General features: G+C 45.3%; 1 long non-coding RNA gene across 1 annotated transcript in view; it reads right to left on the reverse strand.

Annotated features, from left to right (window-relative positions):
- LOC308255500 overlaps window positions 1–27,611 on the reverse strand; it is a 60,996-nt gene that overhangs the window by 12,082 nt on the left and 21,303 nt on the right. The window contains exons 2-8 of the long non-coding RNA XR_013961357.1: window positions 26,188–26,262; window positions 24,952–25,178; window positions 21,993–22,146; window positions 19,519–19,607; window positions 18,626–18,747; window positions 18,317–18,440; window positions 3,003–3,226 (exon numbers count right to left, since the gene is read on the reverse strand). This is a non-coding gene — a long non-coding RNA (uncharacterized lncRNA). The remainder of the gene's footprint in view (window positions 1–3,002; window positions 3,227–18,316; window positions 18,441–18,625; window positions 18,748–19,518; window positions 19,608–21,992; window positions 22,147–24,951; window positions 25,179–26,187; window positions 26,263–27,611) is intronic.

Below are 27,611 nucleotides of genomic sequence, written 5' to 3' on the forward strand. Positions count from 1 at the left end.
GCAATGAATTCGAGTCAAGCAAACTGCTAAGCACTTTTGCTTTTATTATCTCATCTAATCTCAAATATCTGAGATTAATTGCCAATTGTTAGCCCAATTTGCAGCTGAGCATGTTAAAGATTCAGTAACTTAGTAAACATCACACAGTAATAAGTGGCAAAGCCAAGCTTGGGTCCACATCTCTGCTCCACAGTACATGCTCTTAACCACCATGCTGTACTGCCCTGTGTGATCTTGAACTTGAGCCATTTCACAAGGCTTTAGACTTCAGACTGTCCAATGGGAAGGCATTGAAAGCTTTTATTTTTTAAAATATATTTTCACTAGAGGCCCGGTGCATGAAAATTCATGCACTGGAGTGGGGGGTCCCTCAGCCCAGCCTGCCCCCTCTCACAGTCTGGGAGCCCTCAGGGGCGGGAGGGGACCCAGTGATCAGGGGAAGGCAACACCCCCATCACACCTCTGCTGCTGCCACTGCCGGCAGCACAAGCCTTGGCTGGCCCTGGTTACCTGAGCCTTGGACGGCCCTGGGCGGCTAGGCAGCCACTATCTGAGGCTTGCCTGCACCTCGGGCGTTGGCTGGGCAGCTGCCATCCGAGGCTTGCCTGCACCTCAGGCCAGCCCTGGGCGGCTGAGGGGATGAGGGGACTGGGGTACTCTGGAGGCAGGCGCGTGGCATGGCCGGACCAGCCTGGGGGCGGCCCCCGTCATGCCGCGCCTGCTGCCCCAGCAAGGCTGAGGGAACTGGGTGCCACCATCTTGTGGCTATGGGTGCTGCCATCTTTAAGAGTGTGGCAGTCAATTAGCATATTCCTTCCTTATTGGCTGTGGGCACTGCCATCTTTGTGAGGGTGTGATGGTCAATTAGCATATTCCCTCTTTATTAGATAGGATTGATTTCAGAGAGGAAGGGAGAGGAAGAGAGAGATGGAAACATCAATGATGTGGGAGCATCATTGATCAGCTGCCTCTAGCATGCCCCACACTGGGGATCGAGCCCACAACTTAGGCATGTGCCCTGCCTGAAAATCAAACCGTGACCTCAACCACTGAAGTCATAGGTTGACACTCAACCACTGAGCCATGTTGGCCAGGCGGCATTGAAGCTTTTAAATAGAAATAGCCCTTCTGATGACTATGCAAGTTGGGCAGAAGAAGACAAAACTGGTCTCTTCTGTAAGCCCCCCTTTGACTGGCCTCTTCTGCCTGCCTGCCTTTGCCTAGACAACCTGCATCTCACTTCCTAGGTTCCTGAGCTCATTCATTGGACAGTAGGTCAATAATATGGATTCACTGTGTGACCTTAAGCAGAATCTGACCCTCATTGGGCCTTCACTTCATTACAGGACACAAAGGGGCCGGCTCACAGATCCTTGGGGTTCCAGCTCTGACTTTATACTTCCCTCTGATGTTCTCTGGGCCTGTGCAGCTAAATATGCCACTTTTAGCCACTTATAACAGCCTCAGGAAAGTTGACACCTGCATTTTTCCCAACTACCATGATTTCATTGGCTCTTCCTCCCAATAGAAAAGAGTTAGCCGAAACCGGTTTGGCTCAGTGGATAGAGCGTCGGCCTGCGGACTGAAGGGTCCCGGGTTCGATTCCGGTCAAGGGCATGTACCTTGGTTGCGGGCATGTCCCCAGTGGGGGGTGTGCAGGAGGCAGCTGATCGATGTTTCTCTCTCATCGGTGTTTCTAACTCTCTATCCCTCTCCCTTCCTCTCTGTAAAAAATCAATAAAATATATTCAAAATAAAAAAAAAAAAAAAGAAAGCAAAAGAATAATTTAAAAAAAAAAAAAAAAAAAAAAAAAAAAAAAAAAAAAAAAGAAAAGAGTTATTTTGGGCCACTGTTCAATATAAAGCTTTGTTCTCTGGCCCAGGCCCTCAGGTGTCATCTCCAGCTTGTCTCTACAGAATCTTCTTCAAGACACCCTTACCTTTCAGAGTCACTGACTCCAAGGGGAAGCTATTTATAAGCCTCTGACAGGGCATAATTGCTGATTGTGGCTAGATGAGGAGTTGTCAACAGTAGCTTTATGCGGGAGATTGGCTCACAAAATGCCAGCAAAGGTGTTAACTGTCACTTGCTTGAGAACTGGGGGAGGTTTGCATTTATTTGTGTGTAGCCCTCATTGATTTCTAAATTGGAGGAGGGAGGTAGTTGTAAACCAAATGGTGAACATGGCCTCTGGTCCCTGCCCTGTGTATTCAGGTGGGACCAGTCCCTCAGTCTTGGTGAAAGGGCGAGTACTCATGAGAGGTGGGCACCATAGTGCGGTCCTTATGGGTGTGGGCTTTAGAGCCAGATTGCCTGGGTTCAAAGCCCAGCTCTAGTTCTTATGGGTGATACAACCTGGAGCAAGTTACCTAATCTCTCTGTGCCTCAGTTTCCCCATGTGGAAAATGGGAATATTGTGGGTTTGAGTCATCGTCTGTGAAGTCATCAGAACAGTATCAAGCACAACAAAATGTTGGATGTTATTATTATTAGGATTCTAGGGGCAGTGAGAGGCCCCACGGGCCTCTCACTGAATAAACATACCATAAGGCAGAGAGTGGTCCTCCAAGTGTGATCCAAAGCTTTACCAGGCAACTTGTTAAAATGCAAATTTTCAGACCCACTGAGTTGGGGGGCTGCGTGGGGTCATAATCCAGGTTTTAACAAGCCTTCTGGGTGATGTTGAGGTGGGATGAGTCTGAGACCCACTGCCTTAGCCGTCCCTCACTCCTCCTAACACACTCCCAATGAGTCCCTCCCCTCAGAGGGATAGAAAAGGGTGGCAGCTGTGTGACTTAAGACAGGCCTTTTCCTTAGTGGAGCCTCACTTTTCCCCACTGTGAAATGGATGAAATGGGTTGTTGTGAGAAGCCAAGGAAATGAGGTCTGTGACAAGCCTGAAGGGCCCATCCTGCCTCTGTTTCCTCTTCTGGAAAACCTGAGGAAGATGTCCTGGGACAAAAGGCAGGGCCCAGTTCTCTGGCTTTGGAGACATACAGACCTTCACAGTGAAGAGAAAACCAGCAGAGAGATGAGTCCCTGGGCAACTGTCAGCAGGTGGCCCCCTCCTCTCTGGCTCCAGGTCCTCCCAGCCATTTGCAATCATGGGAGCCGAGGGCCTTCAGACCAGATGGCTGGGGGAAGAACAGCTTCAGAGTGCCCGGGGCTCAGATCTTGGCTCCAGCTGAGTGACATGGGCAATTTACTGCACCTCTCTGAGCCTTTCTGTACAATAAAACAAAAAAATCATCCTTGCATTCAAGGTTGTTGAGGCCAGTAAATGAGACCTCTCACCCAAGCGATCTTTATTAAGCACCTACTACATGTGCTCTATTCTGGCCCTGCAGGTCCAGCAGTGGACATCGCTCATGGAGCTGATGTTCTAATGAGGGAGACAGATATTCAGCATCTGATTACAAAGTGAATTATCTTATTACGGTTGTGGTAACACATGGTGACATAAGAGGGACCCACCTTGATGTGTGGGGTTAAGGACAGGTGAGGAAGTAATGTTTGGTCTGAGAGAAGGAATTCAGTGGGCAAAACTGCAGAATCTTGAAGGCCACCTTGACTTTTTTGAGCAATAAGAAGCAATAGAGGATTTTCAGCAGGGAAATGAAATGATCACATTTGAATTTTTAAGAGATCCCTCTTATTAGAAAAAAAAAAAAAATACCATACTAAGCGCTGGTGAGGATGTGGAGCAACTAGAACTTTCACACATTGTTAGTGAAATATAAAATGATACAACTACTTTGAAAAAACAGTTTGGTAGTTTCATATGAAGTTAAAAAACACACTTATTCTCCAGCCCAGCAATGCTACTTGTAGGTATTTACCCAGGTGAAATGAAGCATATGTTCACACACATGATAAATGTTCTCTGAAGATGAATGTTTATAGCAACTTTATACATAATCACCCCAAACTGGAAACAACCCAGATGCCTATTGACTGGTTAGGGGATAAACAAACTGTACCTCCCTTCAATGGAGTACTCCTCAGAAGCAAAAAGAAGCAAATTACTGATCATGCAACAACAGGATGCATCTCATAAAAACTATGCTGTGTGAAAGAAGACAGACCCAAAAGAGTACCTACTACATTATTCTATTTATATAATACTAGAGGCCTGGTGCACGAAATTTGTGCACTGGGGCGGGGGGTTGTCCCTCAGCCCAGCCTGCACCCTTTCCAATCTGGGACCCCTCAGACATCCCTCTCACAATCTGGGACTGCTGGCTCCCAACCACTTGCCTGCCTGACAGCCTGATCACCCCCTAACCCAGGGGTGGGCAAACTTTTTTACTCGAGGGCCACAATGGGTTCTTAAACTGGACCGGAGGGCCAGAACAAAAGCATGGATGGAGTGTTTGTGTGAATTAATATAAATTCAAAGTAAAGGAGCGGAGGGGAGAGCAAGAGAACCCTCTGCTCTTTCGGCTCCGCGGGCTGGATAGAACAGCCGAACCACTCCCCTGCCAGCCTGATCGATGCCTAACTGCTCCCCTGCCGGCCTGATTGCCCCCAACTACCCTCCCCTGCCAGCCCAATCACCCCCAACTAGCCTCCCCTGCTGGTCCGGTAACTCCCAACTGCCCTCCCCTGCTGGCCCGGTCACCCCCATCTGCCCTCCCCTGCCAGCCTGGTCACCCCTAACTGCCCTCCCCTGCCAGCCTGGTCACCCCTAACTGCCCTCCCCTGCAGGCCTTGTTCCCCTCAACTGCCCTCCCCTGCAGGTCTGGTCCCCCCCAATGCCCTCCCCTGCTGGCCCGGTTGCCCCTAACTGCCCTCCCCTGCAGGCCTGGTCCCCCCCCAATGTCCTCCCCTGCTGGCCCAGTCACCCCTAACTGCCCTCCCCTACCGGCCTGGTCACCCCCAACTGCCCTCCCCTGCCAGCCTGGTTGCCTCTAATGCCCTCCCCTGCAGGCCTGGTCACCCCCATCTGCCCTCCCCTGCCAACCTGGTCACCCCTAACTGCCCTCCCCTGCAGGCCTGGTTCCCCCCAACTGCCCTCCCCTGCTGGCCTGATCGCCCACAACTACCCTCCCCTGCTGGCCATCTTGTGGTGGCCATCTTTGACCACATGGGGGTGGCCATCTTGTGTGAGGATGTGAGGGTCAATTTGCATATTACCTCTTTATTATATAGGATACTAGTGGCTCGGTGCACAAAATTTGTGCACATTAAAAGGGGGACCCAGAGACAAGTCCCTGCCCACCCACATGCCCCTCAAAATCGCGTGAGACCCAGACCTGGCTCCCCTCCCACCATTGGACTAGATCCAGACCCGGCCAGTCCCACCCTTGTAAAGCCCTGCTGGACAGGGGATGTAGCCTCAGGTCCCCTGGCCCTGCACCAGGATGTGGGGCATGGCCTGAGGTCCCTCAGATGGAGTGGGGGGCATGCCTTGAGGTGCCCCGTCAAGCCCCGCCAGGTGGGGGGCATGGCCTGAGGTCCCCCGTCAAGCCCCACTGGCAGGGGGGTGCAGCCTCAGGTCCCCCGTCAAGCCCCGCTAGGTGGGGGGAAGTGGCCTGAGTTCCCCCAACCCAGCACTGGGGGTGCACCTTGAGGTCCCTCATCAAGCCCCGCTGGGTGGGGAGCACAGCCTGAGGTCCCCTGTCAAGCCCCACCAGGCAGGGGGGGCATAGCCTCAGGTCCCCTAGCAGCAGCAGGGCGGGGGGCACAGCCTGAGGTCCCCCGTCAAGCCCCATGGGGGGCGGGGGAGGGTGTAGTCTCATGTCCCTGCTGATTGCTTGTTAAGGCTCCTTAAGGGAACTTGGCCTCAGCTGTGGGTACAGCCATCTTTGTGAAGGAGTGATGGTCAATTAGCATATTCCCTCCTTATTAGATAGGATTATATAGGATTTTAGAAAAGCCAAAATTGCCCTAGATGGTTTGGCTCAGTGGATAGAGCATTGGCCTGTGGACCAAAGGGTCCCAGGTTCGATTCTGGTCATGGGAATATATCTCAGTTGCAGGCTCCTCCCCGGCCCAGGCCCTGGTTGGGGCACGTGTAAGAGGCAACTAATCAATGTGTTTCTCTCACATCGATATTTCTCTCTGTCTTTCCCTCTCTCCCTCCACTCTCTGAAAATCAATGGAAAAATATCCTCAGGTGAGGATTAGGAAGGAAGGAAGGAAGGAAGGAAGGAAGGAAGGAAGGAAGGAAGGAAGGAAGGAAGGCCAAAACTACATGGACAGAAAACAGATCTGTGGTTGCCAGAGGCAGGGAAGACATGGCTTGACCGTAAAGGGGTGCAGGGGAACTTCTGGGGTGACAGAACTGTTCTATATCTTGATTATGTTGGTGGCTGTTGACTCTATGTGTTTATCAAAATTCACAGAACTGAACACTACAAGGAGTGAATTTTACTGTGTGTGAATCATGCCTTTAAGAGAACATGTTTACTATAGAAAGGAAGACAGATAGAGTGGGAGGACAATAGAAGGCCTTTACATGGAAGAGGTAAGAGATGATGGTGTCTGTGCTAGGGGTGTGGCAGTGTGGCAGTGAGGCAGGTTCAGGAACGAGTCGGGAGGTGAGTGCTGCACAAAATGCCACACAGCGTAGGCTGGCACCTTGCAGGCTCACTCTCAGTTGCTCTGTCTGTGTCATTTCTTTGAGCCATATGTATACATAGACAACCTTCAAATTTCTATCTGTAATTCCGGTCATTTAGAGCATGCTATGGCCTCACAGTTTCATAAGGGGAAGGAGTCAGGGACAGTTGTCAGCTGAGTGGGCAGAGGTCACTGGGGACCCAGTAAAACAGAAATTTGCAGGAGGACAGCAAGGCAGGCTGGGAATCAAGATATGCCTAAGATGTGCTCAGGGTCCTGAGTGATGGCTGTAGAGGGACAACTAGTCCCCCTCCTACACCCCCAGCAAGAATAAGAAGAACAATGGAAGAGTAACAAGTGATCCTGGCAGGTCTGTTGTGAGCTGCGATGACCTGTCCCTGTACCTGCTTATATTTCCCTTCCCATCTGAGTCTTCGAGCCTCAGAGAACCATGAATCACAGTCTAAACCTCAGGTCTAATTATTCCTTTGGATGACATTGACTTGCCTCTCAGATCTTGGGCACAAAACGAATCCTATGCAGTGAGACCTGGAGTGGGAGTCGTAAGACCTGAATCATCCTCCCAGTTCTAACTCTGTGACTTTGGGTGACTTCCTTTCACTCCCTGGGCTTTGACTTCTATATTTGAAAAATGAGCTGGTTGATTTCATCCAGCTTTAAATATAATTTCATTTTACTGAAAAGGTTTTTATTTTATCCATCTTAATTCCCAAATGTATGTTTTAAAAGTTCACCGAAAGGAAGAGAGCAGGATAAAACAAATTGATTAGGAAATTCGGATGAAGAAGGCCAGGGGTGAGAACACAGGCCTGTACTTTGCTAGAGAATGACCTTATCCTTGACCTTGGAGATTGAATTTATCTCCAAGATTTCTAGCAGCCAAAGCAAAGAGGCAATCAAGATTCATTAGACCAGAACTGTTTGATAGATATTTCTGTGATGATGCTAATAATCTGTACCATTCACATGAGCACTTGAAATGTGGCTAGTGTGACTGAGGACTAGAATTTAAATTTTTACTTCATTTTAAAATATTTATTGATGAGAGAGAAGAGAGAGAGAGAGAGAGAGAGAGAGAGAGAGAGAGAGAGAGAGAGAGAACTTGTTGTTCCACTTATTTATGCACTCATTGGTTTATTCTCATGTGTGCTCTGACTAGGGATCAAACCCACAGCCTTGGCATATCGGGACGATGCTCTAATCAACTGAGCTACCTGGCCAGGGACACATTTTTACTTTACTTTAATTATTATAAATTGGAATAGCTATATGTGACAAGTGGCTGCTGTATTAGATGGTGCAGCATTAGATAACCCACAATGTCTTCCCAGTGTGCCAATTACAAATTCACTGCCACTCACTTCCAAATTCACCTCTCATTGCCTGGATGCAATAATGCAGTTGGGCCTTGGGATCATTTCTCCTTTGCCAGCTGGCACGCTGTTAAGTTTTGAAGTAGAGGCAAAGGAAGGACACTGAAGGAAGAAGCAGTTTCTCTTCCTGTTTCCAGTCCACTCCTCCATGTGGGCTTCTACTGCTCTGCCTGGTCTACGCAGCGCCAGGCTCTGGCAGCGCGTGCGGCTCCTGCAGGTCCCAGCTCCAGCAGCACACATGGTTTCTCCAGTGCCTGCTCCGCTCCGTGAGCAGCTTCTCCAACACTCAGCTGTGTGCTGCAGCCAGCAGTGCCCAGAACCCCTTCAGGTAACTTCAGAGGGAAATGCTGCAATGAAGCACCTCCCGTGAACAGCCTTCCTTAGCACCTCTGGGGCAGTTTTAGAGCAAATTCTAAGGCATGGTGTCTCCAGGGAGGGGTCTCCCCCACTGGGACCCTAGAGGCAGGTTTCCAGCAAGCCCGCTGGTGTAGCACCTTAGAGACTGTCCTCCACTCTCTAATGAGCCACAACCATGCCCTCTTCAGCAAGGTCTGCATCATACCCTGGTGCCTGGGCTCTTCCTCGGGCACTCTCTGTCAGCCCTAAGGGTAAGACTACCCTTAGAACCTTATATCCACGATTCTGGGATTCTTTGCAGTTCTTTGCTTTTCACTAGCCAATCCCTTGTTGCTCCAATCCTCTCTTATACTTAATAATTCTTATGTTAAACTTTCTCTGTTCAAATTACTATGTGTGTGTGTGTGTGTGTGTGTGTGTGTGTGTGTGTGTGTGTGTTTTATCTTCTGACTACATTCTATCTGATATAGGAGCAATCTCAAGAGATAGACATATAAATATGGGATTTGAGCATTGGTTTGGCCATTCCTTTGGGCTTGAGTACAGTGATGAGCTCCTTACCAATGGGAAATGGGGTGCTAGCAATCCACTGCATGCAAAGGCCATTAAATAAGCTATCATCTGTGGTTGATTGTGATGAAGAGCCAACTGAAACAAGTGCCTTGGGAGCCCAATTAGCTGTTTCACTTGACTGTTATGGCAGTAATAATGACGATAATGATTGTGGTTCGGGATAGATTCTTCTGAGTGGACTTGAATGCTTACAGTGAGAAAATGCCAAGCTTAGTTCAGATCATGATCTGAGAAGTTACAAGAACAGAATTTAAAAGAATATTTTATTTCTTAAAGACACAAGGTTGATATTGCTGAAAATGTAACATAAAATTTAATTGTTGAAATGGCTGAGTTACAATATCAATTGAATTCACACCTCATCAAGTTGTTCATGTGAATCTTGATTAGGAAAGAATGGGGTCATAAAACTTGAAATGAGGATATTGCATCAGACCCAAATGAAACTAACAATCTTGCACTTCTGAGTCATTTTGAGCTTCCTTTATCAGCGGTAAGCTCGTGGACCTATGAACAAAGATGCCTTGGTGGCAGTAAGGAGGCTATGCATGGGATCAACAATATGATCAACAACCTTAATGTCTCCCTAGCTAAAACTATTGTTGAGTGCCTAATGGGTCAAGAGAAGACATCAACCCTGATTTCCTGGGGGGCTAGCTAACCCATCCGGTAGCAGGATGGCTACATTGGATTTCTTCCATCGTGGAGGGGACAGAGATCCATCTTCACTGGAAAAGACACATTTCTGGATGTGGATGTGTCTTCTCTGCACATAATGTATCTACAGAACCATCACCTGTGGAGTCAAAGAATGCCTTATCTATCATCCTGGTGTTCCCCATGGTATTAATTCTGATCAAGGAACTCATTTCACAACCAAGAAAGTGCAGAAATACAATCATGTCCATGCCACTCCATCATCCGGAAGTGGCTGGACTACTTGGAAGATGGAGTAGCTTGCTGAAGACTCAGTTATTGCACCAGTTCTGAGACAACATCCCGAAAGGACAAAGATCCATCTTACAGGACGCAGTATATGCTTCAAATTAGAAACCACTGATTCTGGTTATGAGGAACCATAGCCAGACTAAGTCCATGCAATCAGGAATAAAGGGGTAGAAATGAACGTGTCTCCTCTCCCTGTTATATCCAATAACCTACTCAGAATTTTTGCTTCACATCTCAGGAACCTTGAACTCTGCTGGTTTGGAGGTCTTAGTCTTCAAGATGGGAATACTTCAACCAAAGGGCACAAGAATGACTCCATTTAATTGGAAGGTGAGATGCTCACCTGGCCATTTGGGACTCCTTATGCCATGGAACCAATAAGCAGAAAAAGGAGTTATTTATAGGATGGAATGCCCAATCTTAGTTACCCAGAGGAAAGTAATTGGATTGCTGCTAGAAAATGGAGACAAGAAGAACTATATGTGGAACACAGTGAACTTTCTGGGTCACTTCTTAGTGTGTCTGTGCCTGATAGTAAATGTTAAGGTAAAACTATAACAAGTAAACACACACAAAAAAATAGAATAATTGAGGACTCAGACCCTTTGGAAAGGATGGTTTGGATCACTCCATCAAATAAAGAATACTAATTAGCTGAGGTTCTGTTTGAGAGCAAGAGAAATACAGAACAGGTAGTGGAAGAAGGAAGCCATAGATATCAACTCTGACCTCATGACCAATAGGACCAAGGACTGTGGTAGCTTTGCATATGTTCTTTTTGTTTGTTATATGTACGTACTTATTTTATATGATATTTCATTTTTTCTTTATTTTTGTTTTATATACAAATTTTTGAAGCTTGATTTTCACAATTTGGTTTTGAAATAACAGACTGTTTAGTGGAATTGTGACAGACTTAAGGAATAATTAATATAGCTAGAACTGAAGACAATGACCCTTGGCATGGTGCTTCTCCCCATTTGGGGAAGAGGGTGAGAACTACCTTACTTGTCATAAGGATAGCTTTATCTGATTGGATGGAACACTTAATCCACGGGGATTTCTGGGAGACAAGGTAGAACCCATGGCCTCAGGGCTGTCACCAAGGGTCAAGGGAAAGAGGGTGTTTCTGCACAAACTCCCATCAGTCAGTGGTTGAAAGCTGCTGGAAGGGTGTGGTCATTGCTCCAGCACTTCCAGGATGCCAGGCCAACAGCAACAGGAAGTCATTGGGCAAAGAAATGCAGGTGCAGCTGTTGGAAGTCACTCAGGTGGGAAGGGCAGGAGGACATGGGTGAGGCCCCAAAGGTGGCTGCTCCACCGCAGTTTCCTTCTCTCTAAAATGAAGAAGACAATTCCTGCCTCACAGGGCTGCTCCTGTGCTTCTGAGCTGCAAACTCCAATGGTTATTCATAACGTGGAGGCACTGAATTGTTGAGAAAACTAAAGAAGATCGTGTAGAGAGAGCATGTGACATATAGTCAATTCTCAATATGAGTCCATTCTCTTTCCCTTTCATTTTAATAATTGCTTCAACATATTGAGGACTTACTCTGTCCCAGGCACTGTACTCGGTGTTACTCACACTGTGACACAGGTATTACAGAAAAGGAACAAAGGCTCAGAGGGTGTATGTCTCTTTCTCCCTGTGCACATAAGAACCATGACTGCCTGACTCCAGAGCCCTTGTTCTTAACCTCTACATTTCACGGAGCTGCCGGGGGCTGATTTCTAACATGCTGCCCAGTTGTGCTTATTTCAGTCCTCAGGTTCAAGACACCTCAATCAGCATTTGCCTTGTCAGATGTGACCCAGATTAGCTTCTGGAGAAGCTGCAGCCAGGAACTGGCATGTCTTCTGCTATGTCTCTTCTTTCTTAATTGGTATCCCACCAGGATAAGCTCAGGTGGGTGAAAGTTTCTTCCTACCTGCCTCGGGCTTTGGCCTCTTCTGCCCACACACACCCCAGAGGCATAATATAGCTTCCACCTTTTGAGGGCCTCCTTGGGGGAATTAATTTTGGGCCCAGGCATCTAGGCTTACAGAGATGAGCAACATGGCTCGGCTCTTTGTTCCGTCAAACTGACTCATCTGAGCCTAGACAAAATGGACATTCTGTCCACATTCTATCTTTCCACTTGGAAGGCCCAAGCTGTGTCTGCTGACCTTCCTTCAATGGGTTCTTCATCTAATGGGAGCAGATTGAGCATGTGCTTCGGGTACTAGCAGAGCACAGCACCCAAAAATGACAGTGATTAAATGCAAAGCAATGTAATAAATAGGAAATGTGGTTCCTGCACTCAGGGTTTGTTTCTGACATTATGGGTTGGCTCTATTCCACTCTTTTGTGCATGTTTTATATACTGAATGCTAGAAGCTGGCAAACCCAAGTCTACAGATTGGGTCCTTGAGTCACCTATCGTCCAAAAATGGAAGCACTGTTAGGAAGCTGGAAGTGAAGTGGAGAATGTATTTCCACTCTGCACTGGCAATTCTTTTTCTCTTGCAGCAATGAGAGCAGAAGTCCAGGGACTGCTGCCTAGCTTTGCTTTGCAGAGGGGAAGGTTATGGGACATCTGTTTTGTTGTCATCAATCAAGGCAGATGCAGTGTGGCCCTGGAACCAACAGTGGGAGCCGTTTCCTGGTCTGTGCATCTCAGCTGAGGCAGCATGGTCCTGGAGCCAGCAATTGGGACAGTGACTTCCTCAGTCTTCATCTTCCTGATTGCAGCAGATTTAGAAGCTTCTTGGTTGGCCAATCTTGCTGATACATCTGAGAGACATTCCTGGAAGTTCTACCTAGAACCTGCTCCTCCCTCACAATCAACAATCCTGCAAACATTTAATGCCCTGTATTAAATCTCTTTCAGCTTTACCTGGTCTGAGTGGTTTCTATTACCTGCAACAGAACCTGACTGATACAGGTTGCTTACATTGACCAGGACCCGTGCTACGTTTTTGTTTGTTTTTTACATTTAATCCTCACAATGGCCTTCTAAGTTCAGTCTTGTCAAGAATTTGGTGGCATGCAACAGAACCGACCTTGACTAAGTTAAGCAGAAAATGAACTTACTGGAAAGATATTAGTTAACCCAGTGAATCGCTGGGAGGGGGAAGCCTAGAGAACTAGGCTTGGAAACGCTGCAACCAAAATCATAGCCTAAACTGGATCACAGAACTAGTCTGATGAGAACACTGCTCCCATGGTGTACTGGACCCTGTGGCTTACACCACTGTCCCAACAGAACTTGTCCCAGGACACTATTGCAGGCTTGGCACACAATACTGCTCCTCAGAAACAGAGAACTACTGCAGTCCTTGCTGCCTCTGCCACCACAATAAGTTCTCCACCCTCCCCACCCCCATCATCCTTGTGTTACTAGCCTCCAATTTGAAGTGTAAGATATGTCTTATTGGCTGAGCCGGGTCACATGTTCTGGCCTAGCTGCCAGCATGCCTGAGGCCCAGACTACCCTTATCACCTTTCATCAAGAGAAGCAGACTCCCCATCCTGCAAGAGAAGCCCTGTCCCCCTCCACTCCTTCCACTCAACAATACCGCTTCCACCTCATGCAACAAAGCCTGTTGGTCCCCATCTGGGTCAGGCATTGACCTTGCCCACTGGTTCTTTAGAAATAAAAATATGTTAGGTTTCTTGTTGGCAACTCAGCACCATTCTCACCCTTCTATGCCTCCAGAAGCCTGGAGGACATATTCCCTGGAATCCCTTGCCAACAGGTTTCTGGGTTGAATCTGCATAAGATCTGGGAGGTGGAAGAGAGGCAGAAGGCACAATTTTCTCCTCTGCACTGGTGGACAGACACATGGGTTTTACCAGATGGCCACAAAGGGTTCTGTAGCAAATGCTAGACATTTTCCCACAATTCACCTACCTTGGAGCGACAGGCAATTTTGGAGCTACAGGCAATGGGTTCTGCACTAAAAGGGGCTCTGGGAAACACAAGCATTGCCTCACTTAATCCTCACAGCAACCCTATGAGAAGAGGCTATTCATAATCCCATTTTACAGGTAAGTAAGTAGGGTTCATAGAGGTTAAATAATTGCCTAGGTCACAAGTCCGTGTGACCTTAGACTCATGCCCAATTTCTCTTAACCCTGACGTCCTGCCCTGTTCGCCTCCATCCTGTGTTTGCAAAGCACACAAGACAGAGTTGCAGGGGAGGGGAGAGACTGCAGGAAGGGTGAGGAGTTGCCTGGAGGGTGCTCAATGCCCAAACTATCCTTGGAATGCTGGAATGCTTTTTTGGAAAGTCCTTCTGAGCCTGCAGCACATTCTTCTAAAGAACTTTCTTGATTGGAAAAGTCCTGTGCTTTGAGGATGAAATTGAATGTGTGGGAACAGCCAAAGGTCACTGGGTGCCACAGCTGCAGAGGAGGAAAGACCAAGCTAAGGGACACCATCAGCGATGGAGAGCCAGACAGGGCTCTCACAGAGACTGGTCCAAAAGGACAGCGACGCTGTCAGGGTCATGGCAGCTTTAATGGAGGAACCCAGAGGATAAGTGGTCCAAAGTCACTCACTGCAAGTCACTTCACCTCTCTGAGACTCGGTCTTCTCATCAACCCCCTGCCTGAGGCAACTGAGTCCTTGGGCCTGCCACATCCTGCATAGTTTGGGGTAAATTCTCCAATTTCTTTGTATCCGTTTCCACACCTTTAAAATGAAGGGAAGAGTACCTATGAAACAGGGTTATTGGGACAATTACTAGTAAATGAACTGGCATAGGAAAAGGATTTTGAACTTCGCTAAGCATATAGCAAGCACTCAGTAAATGTTAGCTATTGATTTTCTTACCTTAGAGGGAAGGATGAGAATTAAAGGAGACAGTATGTATGAAAGGTGTCACATTTAATTTGGCTTAGAGGATCAGCTGAGAAAATGGTTTTATTCTGGTTATCTAATACTGAATAACAAACCATTCCAAAACGTAGTGGCTTTAAATAACAACAATCAATTACTCTGCTCACAAATCTGCAATTTAGGACTTAGCAGGGTTTGCTCATCTCTGTTCTGTGCAGCATCAGCTAGGGAGGTTAGAACGGGGCTGGAGGATTCACTCCCAAGATGGCTCACTCCCATGGGTAGCAAGTTGGTGCTAGCTAATGGCTAAGAGTTCAGCTGGAGCTCTAGACCAGTGGCTGCCATTATCTCTATGCCCCAACTGAGAAGTAGATCTTCAAAGCGGGAAAGAGGAACCCCTCCAAACTGGATACATCCTCCTTATTGTCTGGGTCAAGTGCCTACTCCACGTCCCCAGCTCCCAACTTCGGAGCTGGGCAGGGAGCCCAGAGCTGTATTCAGGGGCTGAACGTCAGAATGGTGAAGCGCACAGGCTGTGGAACCTTGTGGACAGCCTTCCTAAGCTTCCTCAGCCTTAGGCATCTCATCTAGAAAATGAGCATGATAAGCTCTACATCATTAAGTCATTCTGGGGATTAACTGAGGTCACACATAAGTATGGTGGGAGCAGGATCGGGCCTAAACGGGCAGTCGGACATCCCTCAAGGGGTCCCAGATTGGAGAGGGTGCAGGCTGGGCTGAGGGACACCCCCCCTTCCCTGTGCACGAATTTCATGCACCGGGCCTCTAGTGGGAATATATATATTAGAGACTAGAAGGAAATATGCCAAAATGATGTAAACAGTGGTTGACCCTAAAGGGTGGGATTATAGGTGTTTTTTTCCTACTGCATCTTTATCACTTTTTAAAATCTTATTGGTTTCTGTGTGACCTTTATAATAAAGACACATATATAATGAATAAGTATATGATAGCACCCTTCCACCCACCCCCACATATACTCCCACATTTGTCTTTCTACAGCACAGGCTTTCTACAAGATGATGCTGTCAAGGTTTGGCCTAGACAATTCTTCCTAAAGCACACATTACAGGACATTTAGCTTCCCTGACCCTCGCCCGTGTAAGTGCCAGCAGCACTCCCAGTGTCAACCAGGAACGCCTCCACATTATGCAGAAAAATGCTCTTATTTTTCAGAGATGCATTTGGGGTGAAATGCCAGGATGTTTGTCATTTACTTTAAACTACTTCAGAAAAAAATAGATGAAACAATTGCAAAACATAACAACCGAGAGATCTAGGTGGTGGATATATGTGTTCAATTATTCTTCTTACTTTTCTGTTTGAAAATGTTCATAATAAAAAAGTGGGAGGAAATGCCCCATTATTTCCAAATGCTCACTTTTAGACTATTATCCTTCATTGAAAAACTACATCTTCATTTTGTATCAGCTTTATTTTCATAAATGCTGTGTCTGATTATCAATTTAAAACCCCTACAGGGACTTTTTTTTTTTAATGTTTGCTCCTTGGCATCCCTCTCCAGAAGAATCTGGATGTAGGGGAAATGTTCTCGTGGCAGTGGGAAGAGGTGGCCTTCCTACTTTGGGTCCTTGCTGGTGTCACAAGGTGTCCCTTGCCCTGCCTGGTCAGTGGCGTCTATATGGCACGAGTCCCTAAAGTCCATGGCCACTGACACTCATGATCTGTTCTCTCACTGGCACTGACTCAATGCCAACACCTCTCTCCTGGCACCTCTGATTCTCAGCTGCATCCTCCATCCAGCCTGTCCAGGTGGGTACCTACTGCTCTTCAGGCTCACTATCTCGCACACATCCCAGCGGTCTCCCCGATTCCTTGCTGAGTGCACATAGGAACTTCTGCATCCTTCCCAGTCTCAGATGAATCATAACACAGGTGACAAAACTGGCATGGGATAAGATGCCGTAATGGGGGGAGCCCAAGCATCCATTCATACCTTACAAGGATAGGACATTTTACAGATTTCAGGCACACTTTCCTTTCAATAACAAACCCTTCCCGCGTGCTGCCTCTGGACCAGGCACTGTGCTCAGGGCCTGGGCCTGCCGTCCCACTACACACACGCCACATGCTGATATGTGAGGGGGTGAACAAATCACGACACAAGGGAATATCAAGCAAATGTTAAAAAAATAAAATGAATTGAGAAGTTCTGATAAGGAAAGATATCCAAGATACGTTGTTAAATAAAAAGATAAGTTTCAATATAATAGGTGGGATAGAGTATGATCCCTTTTCTATGAAAAAAAAAAAGTATAATATGAGAATTGAAAGCAACACACTCTTCTATCTGCATTAAATAATACTGGCGCCAAGTAATAATTTACCTGCTTGCTCTGGGAAATGCCTGCTGTTAAGATAAGATGGAACCAGTGACACTCTTTACTTATTAAAACAGAAAACTTGCTCATCTAGACTCACGTCAAGGCCCTAGCCCTTCTGGACCAACCAATCCCTTATGAACTCTTAGGTCATAAGTTCTGCCCAATCCCAACCAGTAACCTGCCTTATATCACCCACCTTAGAACCAGCCAGTGCAGCCTTTAAACCCCATATCCTTTCTTAATGATGTGTCTTCACTTGGAGAAACTACTAGGACTTTTCCAGTGCTGTTCTCCCTTTCTGAAAATAAGCGTAGCTTTGCTCAATCGGTATGTTTCCTGCTTGCCTTTCAGGGCAGGGGTGGGAACATCTGGCCCGCAGGCAGTATAAGGCCCGTGAAATCATTTGGTCTGGCCCTGCCAAGGCATTAGGGGTGAATTAATTAAACAAATGACCAAATATAGCAAGCTAATTTTTAGGTTGATAATTTAGTATGGCCCTCGAATTATGTTATACTAGTAAATATCCAAATGGCCTTTGGCAAAAAAAAAAAAAAAAAGTTTCCCCATCTCTATTTTAGGGAATCAATGATCAATAACAATAATTTAATATCTGCTGGGCACTGAGCTGATTGCTTTATACCCTGATCCTACTCTCTGAGAGGTTTCTTTTCTCTCTGAGAGTTTTAATATCATTATTCCCATTTTACAGATGAAGAGACTGAGGATTAGAATGTGAACAACTTGCCAAATATTACATAGGGAATAAGAGGCAGAGACTTCATTCAAACCCAAAAAGTCCGACACCAGAGCTTGAGGGTTTAACTCCCTAGTACTGCCTCTATTCTAGTTACTATGGCTATATAACAAGTTTTTCAAAATCCCAGTGGCTTTAATAAAATAAAAAACACACATTTATTTTGCTCATGAATCTTCAATTCAGGCAGGGCTTGGTGAGGATAACTGTCTGCTCCAGCTGAGGTCACTCGGATGCTGGAAGCTGGCATCACCTGGAAGCTCATTTTTTCGCTTCTCTGGCAGTTAACACTGTCAGCTAGGACCTCAGCTGGGCAATCAGCCGGAGCACTTGCACGCGTCCTCTTCATGTGACCCGGGTTTCCTTATAACATGTTCACTGGGTTCCCAGGGTGAGCATCCCAAGAAAGAGAGATTTCTGGGCAAAGCCATATTGCCTTCTATGACCTAGTTTTGAAGTCATGCAGACTTTGCCACATTCTCCCTGTCAAAGCAATCACAAAGCCCTCCCCAGGTTCAAGGAGACGATAGACTCACCTCGTGATGGGGTGTGGCAATGTCAAGAAGACCATGGGAGACCAGAGATACTGCTGTGGTCATTTCTGGAATTGCAGTCTTCCACAGACCCACATATTCAGCGTGTTCGCATATACAGTGAAATCTGAAATATTTCACAACAGGTAGTTAGCTATGGGTATTTCTGAGGCTAATAAGGGGACCTTTTATTTTCTATGATGTTTGGATTTTTGTAACAAATGTTTAAAACACTATGGCAACATTATTTTTTAAAGATTTAGCATCCATTCTGAAAAAGCTTATGCTGAAGGTGAGTATGCTGGCTGTTACCTATTTCTTCTCCTATATTCATTTTCTGCTTCTTGCTGCTCTGCTTTGTTCCCCTGGAAGCTGACCTCTACAAACTGTGGCACCTGGACTCCTTTGCCCTCTGACTTCTGGTGGGGTTGATCCTATGAGAGTTGAAGGAAATCAGAGAGTGAGAGGGTGGGTTGTTTATTCTTCCCTCCCCACCTGCCCATGGGTCTCCCTGGGTTCCATAACACTTCCTTCATCTCTATCCCTCAGACTCAAAAGTGGTATCAATGCCTCTGTGGTTATTCCCCGGGGTGCCTCATCATCCCCTGGTTCCCTTAATCCTGTCTATTCCTCTGATATTGTCTCTTCGTTATGCTTTCTTTAATTAAGCCCTTTAAGTGTGCCCTCTGTTCCCTACCAAGTCCCTGACTGATCCAGTAAGGCACGGATGGAGACAGACATGCAAACAATGACATTACAGTGTGCTGGTTGCTTTGAGGGGCATGTATAGGAAAAGAATAGCTAGGTTTTGTGTGTGTGGTTTTTTAAAAAATTATATATATATATATATATATATATATATATATATATATATATATATATCTGAGAACTAGAAACATCAATGATATAGAGCATCATTGCTCAGCAGCCTCCTGCACACCCCACATTGGGGACTGAGCCCACAACCGAGGCATGTGCCCTGACTGTGACCTCCTGATTCATAGGTCAACGCTCAATTGAGCCATGCCAGCCGGGCGCTAGGTTTTTTTGAAAGAGTCAGGGAAGCCTTCCCAAAGAAAGTGAAATTTAAATTGGGCAAGTAAGAGGAGTCAGCGTTCCCCAGTTTGTGAAAAAGAGAACAAGTTTCTAACCCTGTGAGGTTTCCATGGGTAAGAAAATAGGCCCAGAGAGGTTAGGTGACTTACCCATGGCCACACAGGGAGTAGCATAGACTCAAGCCTTCTGCTTAATCCATCACACTACAAGGAAAGTTTGTCAGTTCAGATGTTTTTGGCTGCAAGTCACCAGAAAAAAAAAATTGTTTAAGCAGTAAGGAAAATGTATTATATGATGATTGTATGTAATGTTGTAATTTAATATCAAGAAGACCAAGGTCAGGCAACTCCAGGGTTGCTTAAATTAAATCAGATATTCAACAAAGTCGTCAAGAAGATCTAAATAAATGGAGAACTAAACTATGAATTGAAAGACTCAGTATAGTTGTCAATCCTCCTCAAATTGACTTATAGGTTTAATGCAATCAAATTCTTACAAGGTTTATGTGTGGAAATTATCTAGCTAATTCTAAAACTTACATAGAAATACAAAAATCTTAGAGCAGCCTAGACCAGTGGTCGGCAAACTGCGGCTCTGTTGACTAATGAGTTTGCTGATCACTGGCCTAGACAATCTTGAAGAAGAACACACTCAACCAAATACCAGTGTTGAATATAAAGCTATAATAATTAAGCTCAGGCACTATTGATACAAGGCTAGACAAAGACCAATGAAACAGAAATTGACTCAAACACGTATGTTCATTTGATTTATAAAAAGGATGCTACTGCAATTCAGTTGTGCTGAAGAAATTGGATATCCACACAGAGGACAATCTGTATGGGGGAAGATGACTTTTTTACCTCACACCATACATAAAAATTAATGTAATATGAATTATACTAGTAGACCTAATGCAAAATTTAAAAAGAATCCGTCTACTAAAAAACATAGAAAAGTATCTTCGTGATCTTGGGAGTAAGCAAATATCTCAAATTGAGTGCAAAAAACACTATACTGAAAGAACTGATAATTTGGACTTTCTTAAATATAAGAACTTAAGCTCCTCAAAAGACCTTATTAAGCAAATGAAGAAGCAAGCTACAGACTGGGAGAAGATATTTGCATTTTATATATCTGACAATGGGCTTATATCCAGAACATAAAGGAACTCCTACAAGGCAATAAGTAAAAAATAAAACAATCCACGTTTGAAAAGGAAAAAAAGACTTGAACAGGCACCTCTTAGAAGAGGAAATGACCAAAAATCTTTTAAAAAGGTTATCTGAAGAAAGCAAAATAAAACTACAATAAGATACCACTACTTCTGGGAATCTATCCAAAGAAGCCCCAAACACTAATTCAAAAGAATATATGCACCCCTATGTTCATTGTGGTGTTATTTACAACAAGTGGCCCAGGGCATGGATTCGTGCGCATTGAAAGGAAATTAATTAGAAGAAATATTTTAACATCGCTATTTGCCCTTTCTCTGTATTAGAAGTGTCAGGGATGAAAGAAAATTAGTAAAATGTATATGAAAATAATATATAAATTTATTAATAAATAAACAATAACAACATGATATAACACCAACAAAGACATGATATAAAACAACAAAAACATGATGTAAAAACAAGAAAAACATGATATAAAAACATTGATAAAAACAATGACTGATAAATTGATTAAACTTAGTCTAATATCTCCCTGTATACCATATTAAGAGTAAAAACACTTTCAGAGTGCTTGACTAATTTCCCTTGTGATAAAGTATTTATAACTTTAACTTTAACATCACACTCTCTTTGAACTCAAGAGAAAGCACATATAACTGACCATGTCTGAAAACAGGTTCAAGTAGGAATATTCCTACTTTGTCTAGAGTTTGTCCTTGTGATTTATTAATCGTCACCACAAATGCTGGCATCATGGGAAACTGTCTTTGAATTCATTTAAATGGGAGGCCAGTGTCAGACGGGGACAAATCAATTCTTGGAATCGGAACAACCACTCCTTCTGCAAATCCTGTTAATACTTCAGCTTTGATTATGTTTGGTCGCAATCTTTTGATAATAAAACTAGTACCATTACAAACACCCATTTACTATTAAGATTTCTCAGTAGCATGATGATTGCACCTAATTTCAATTTTAATTTATGACACAGCATTCCTGAAGGAGTAATACTCTTAAGAAATTCGATGGGAAAATTTTTCTTTTCAGCATCATCCGTTGAATCGATGGAATCGTCACTCAAATAGGTGTGAAAATCGCTGCTTTCTTTCAGCTTCAGAATGTCAACAAAAACAACCAAATTCACCATCGACAATGACAGATCAAAACACACGCCTGTGATCGGCGCCAGCAAGAGCTTTATATGTATCGTGCATGCGCAAGTGAAAGTTTATTTTTATTTTTATTTTTTTGTGAAAGTTTATTTTTAAATTGCCAGTGAGCGTCATATGTACTGGCCAGCTGGCTGATCGGATGGTCAGACAGATGGTTGGAGGTACATATGGTCAGTCACTTAGCCTTTCACATGTGCCAGCTAGAGCTTTATATGTATTGCACCTGTGGGAGTCAACATTTATTTTTAAATTGCCAGTGTGTGTCATACATACCAGCCAGTTGGTCAGACGGTCAGACAGATGTATGGTCAGTCACTTAGCCTTTTTTATACATAAATAGCCAATTTTTGGAAATAGTCCAAGTGCCCATCAATAGATGAGTGGATAGAAAAGCTGTGGTACATTTGCACAATGGAATACTACTAGGCTGTAAAAAAAAAAAAAAAAAAAAAAAAAGAAGGAAATCTTACCTTTTGTGACAGCATGGATGGACCTGGAGAGTATTGTGCTAAGTGAAATAAGCCAGTCAGAGAAAGACAAATTCTATATGATTTCACTTACATGTGGAATCTAATGAACAAAATAAACTAACAAACAAAATAGAAGCAGACTCATAGATACAGAGAACAGACTGATAGCTGTCAGAGGGGAGAGGGTTGTGAGGCTAGGTGAAAACATAAAGGGATTAAGGGGAAAGAAAGGAAAGGAAAGGAAAGGAAAGGAAAAGAAAGGAGAGGAGAGGAGAGGAGAGGAGAGGAGAGGAGAGGAGAGGAGAGGAGAGGAGAGGAGAGGAGAGGAAAGGAAAGGAAAGGAAAGGAAAGGAAAGGAAAGGAAAGGAAAGGAAAGGAAAAGAAAGGAAAGGAAAGGAAAGAAAAACAACTCACATGACCCAACTCTTGCTATGAGCAAGGAGGGGAAATCTGGTGAGATTCTGGTACAGTTTCCCTCAAAGAGGAACATGCTTAAGGCCTTTCTGCAGGAAGCCTCCCATTGTCTTCACTAACAGAGAGGTATGGACAAGGAACCCAGAAGGCTGGTGAACCTTGAGCTCTGGCAAAGGTCAGGGCTGTACACCCACTGTTTAGTCCAGACAATGGTAGCTGAAGCAACTTCCCTACCAGACAGTCATGTAAATCCTTACTGATAAGTCTGCCTGTTACTGGAAATTGCCTGCCTAAGGGCTATAGGTGGATCCCAAATTGAATAAAAGGATGGCAAGACTGGTGCCCAGGTGGAGTCCTTCCTCTTGAGCTGGGCTCCCACCTGGTCCCCCAATATTTCCAAATTATTTCTTGTCTTGTCTCTTTCATTTGCGTGCAACACCTCCCTCTTCCAGAGCCCGAACCCTGAACCACGCGGGATGTGGGACCTTCACACCTTTCTGCCTCTATACAGGACAGCAGCATGCGTGTTTATAACGTGCTTTTCAACTTAGTGGTGTGTGTGTGTGTGTGTGTGTGTGTGTGTGTGTGTGTGTGTTTTTCAACTTAGTGGTGTGTGTGTGTGTGTGTGTGTGTGTGTGTGTGTGTTTTGTTTTGTTTTTTACTTCTATTGCAATCATACATTTATTGCTGGTTTGCTCCCAGCCCTCCATATGGTTGCTGAGGGAGATCATCTGTGGGGGGAGGACTCGGAACTGATGAGGCAGTTGAGGGGGTCCAGCTGGGAACCTAAAAAGTACCTACACTCCACAGTCTGGGGTGCCGGGGGGCAGAAGGAGGAAATACTGGAAAAGGGAAGGAGGGGTCCAGAGGCTGTGCCAAATGTGGTCAGGGTCGAGTTGGAGGGAGGAGGCTGCAAGGATCAGCAGGTGGATGGATCTTGGGCTCTGGGGGAGGGAAAAGGTGGAATTGGACCTGGAGACCAGTGGAGATAGGGATTGGTCTTAAGGCAGTAGGATCCCCTCCCAGACCTGGCATATTCCACTTAATATTACTAATTGGGCCCTAACATTTTCATTAAGATGTTCTTAATGAAAATGCCAAAAGGAAGCCTATTTCCATTATATTAAATAGGGAGTATTATATACACATTAGCTCAAAACCCTAAACCAATTTCCTGAAATTTTACTAAAACTCAGTACAATGTGTGTATGTGTATGTTTTTTAAAACTATCATGTTGCGATGTAAGATGCTTAGCATTACTTCCACATCATCAGCAGTTAAATTGGTTGTTAAATATTTGCTTATTGGCCTCTCTTGCTGCTGGAAACAGCGAGGTGCACAACCCTTTGCTAGCACAGTTGACGTTTTATTGTATCTTTTTATTTGTTTCATCCAGTTATATTGATTAGTACATGGAATATTTTTATCATTTACTTTGAAGAAGGGAAACTAAAAACAACAGCTGTATCAGGAAAGCGTTTGGAAGCATATGGCAGAAGACATGAGAAAAGAGATGTAAACCATAAAAGGCTTATACAGTATGTCTCGTGTAACAAGGTGTCCTGGGCACGCCTTCTCTTGCCTCCTTTCCTCTCTGCCAGAGTGCAGAGACTTTCATCTTCGGCTTTTGTAGCCTCATAGTTGCATGATGTTTGCTGCACCTCCAGGCAACACATCAATATTCCAGGCAGGAAGGGGCAAAAAAGGCCAAAGGAGGCAAGAAAATGGGGTCTGTTCCTTCTATAAAAGCTTTCCTGGAAGTGTCACCCGTGACTTCCCCCACATTCATCAGCCAGTCTGGCTGGTACTAGACGGTCTGGGTCACGCAACTGATTTTTCCACACTTCTACATGTTCCTCTGACCTACCAATTTCATTTGGGATATAATGTGAAACTTTGTTCCCCAAGTAATTTTGTTTAAACCGTCCTATTGAATTTTAGGGGTATAGACATAATTTAATATAAACATTTGCCCCAAAAGCATTGTTATTGAGAGACACATATACACTATTAAGTTTGGGTATCATAATCTGACAGTCACTCTACTGGGAAACAGACTCTGCCTGGATACTGTGGAGGTTTTTCCTTACATTCAACTCTGCCTCGTCTCTGGCAACAGTTACATAGTAAATAAGCCCTTTAGTGTGCCATACTTAATGTAAATGGTCCTGTATTGTTGGACAGTTAGAATGTTTCCAGTTTTTCACAATTATAAACAAAGCTGCATAGAACATCTCTGTACAAACGTCCTTACCCACTTGTCCAATTACTTCTTTGAGAGGAATTAAATCCATGAAATGAAATTGTGGGGCTGACGGTTCTGCAAATATAAAATTTTTACACTTACTGCCACGTTGCCTTCCAAAAGGTTGTACCAGCTCCACTGCTTCTCCGTTGCTGGAGCAGTGAACACGCATCACAGGGGCACGCTGGCCCACCTCGATGGAGGGAGGATGGATGGCTCTGTGAGCCCAGCCTTTGGAAGCAGAGCTTGGTAATTCAAGTGCCAATTACATTTGGAAATGAGATTAGCTCATGGAATCTTCCCATTCATCTCTGAGAGCTCCAAGGTTCCTGGGCGAAATGAAACAATAAAACAAAACCAGTGAAACAAAGTCAGTGTGGACTCAGGACATTTACCCTGATAAATGTGCCCGTTTAGAATGGATTTTTCTGGGCAGCTGGCGTAGCTCTGACTTGAATGAACATCAACACCACACTCAGCCCCCAGTTTTTCCCCATGAGGGATGCTCCGTAAATATACCTGTTGATTCCACCAGCCCCTTTCTTAAATGTCATGGTGCCCCATCCCATGCATGTCTTTGAGAATGATGCCCAATGTCCTAATAGAACAATTACTGTTGTTCACTACATAATAATAATAATGACAGTATCAACAATCCTATATAATAAAAGGCTAATATGCAAATTGACCAAACAGCGGAACGACTGGTCGCTATGACGCGCATTGACCCCCAGGGGGCAGACGCTCAACACAGGAGCTGTCCCCTGGTGGTCAGTGCGCTCCCACAGGGGGAGCGCTGCTCAGCCAGAAGGCGGGCTCATGGCTGGCGAGTGCAGTGGCAGTCAGACATCCCTGAGGGTTCCTGGACTGCGAGAGGGCACAGGTTGGGCTGAGAGAACTGCCCCCCCACCGAGTGCACGAATTTTGTGCACCGGGCCTCTAGTCAATAATATAAGTTATCATGTACATAATGGGGATTTTATTGTTTAATAGGTACAGAGTTTCAGTTTGGGGTGATGGGAAAGTTCTGAAGATGGATGGGGGTGATGGTCGCACAACAATGTGAATGTATTTAATGTCTGAATTGAACACTCAGGAATGGTTAAAATGACCAGTCTTATGTATATTTTACAATGATGAGAAAGATGTTTTTAAAAAATCACTGACTTCCGGTTTCTAGTTCAACTTGGAAGTTGTCCCTCTGTCCTAACAAGTAAGAAGCTGAGTCAACTGAAAAATCAACAACTCTTCTTAGATCTGTAAGAGTGAGGTCACGGGGCAAACTGCCACCTCCAAAATTAGAGAGACTGAAGGTGGATATACAGAATCACAACTTACTGGAGCGGAAGCCTCCACTGGAACCAGTGCCAGGGTAGGAAAGCCTGAATTGTAATTGTTGAAGTCCTGGAGGCTCTGTGTAAATAAGACCAAGAGATAAAAACTCAGGGGGACCGTGACATGGGAAGCCCCACACTTTTGTGAGTTTTACCTCCAGGAGCTTAACCAGGTTCTCACAATAAATATTGGGATTTCATTGAATATGGAAAAAAATCTTTCCATGCTTCTGGTAGCGGGAGAGGAAATACACTATACATTGAAATACACCACAGCATTCTGTCCTTAACAAGGCCTGCTCTCGGGAGAAACTATTCACCTAATGGGGCTTTATCAGAGTTCAGCTGACCTGGGGGGAAGGAAGTACACGCCCACCTCCAGGCCTGGACAGCCACCCTGTCCCTCCGAGGGAGGGAAAAACTGAGAGGCGCTTGTGAAGTTCACAGCCCCGAGGACACAGGATCACCAACAGACAGACTTAATCAGAGGACAGAACGCTTCCCCTCCCCCTACACCTTACCTCCGCATCACCACAGGCCCAGTTACCAGAGTTCCTTTCCTTTTTTTTTTTTCTTTTTCTTTTTTCTTTAATTTCAGAGAGAGAAAGGGAGAGGGAGAGGGAGAGATAGAAACATCAATGATGAGAGAGAATCATCGATAGGCTGCCCTCTGCCTGGGCATGTCCCCTGACTGGGAATCAAACTGTGACCTCCTGGTTTATGGACTGACACTCAACCACTGAGCCACACCAGCCGGGCCCGAGTTCCTTTTATGCAGTATGGTTTTCAACAAAAAATTACAAGGCACACTAAAAGGAAAAACAGCTTGAAGAGACAGAGAAAATATCAGAACCAGATTCTGGTATAGCAGGGATGTTGGAATTATCAGATTGAAAATTTAAAATAATTATGATTAATATGCTAAGAGCTCTGATGGGAAAAGTAAACGATATGCATAAACAGATCCTATATAATAAAGCAGTAATATGCAAATTGACCTTCATGCCCTCACAAGATGGCTGCCTACGACCAGGCCGGCAGGGGGGTTAGTGAGGGACGACCAAACGACTGAACAAGCAGGCTGCATGGGGCGACCCGGCTGGCAGGGGGGTTAGTGAGGGACGACCAAATGACTGAACAAGCAGGCTGCATGGGGTGACCCGGCTGGCAGGGGGGTTAGTGAGGGACGACCAAATGACGGAACAAGCAGGCTGCATGGGGCAATCAGCCTGTTTGGGGGGGGGGAAGTTGGGGGCGACGAGGCTGGCAGGGGGGGCAGTTGGGGGCAATTAGGCTGGCAGGTGGGGCAGTGAGGGGCAACTAGGCCAGTGGGGGGGGGCAATTGGGGGCAACTTGGCCAGCAGCGGGGGACAGTTAGGAGCAATCAGACCAGCATGCAGAGGCAGTGAGGGGCGATCAGAATGGCAC

The sequence above is a fragment of the Plecotus auritus genome, assembly GCF_963455305.1.
Source record: "Plecotus auritus genome assembly, chromosome: 8".
Lineage (NCBI taxonomy): Eukaryota > Metazoa > Chordata > Mammalia > Chiroptera > Vespertilionidae > Plecotus > Plecotus auritus.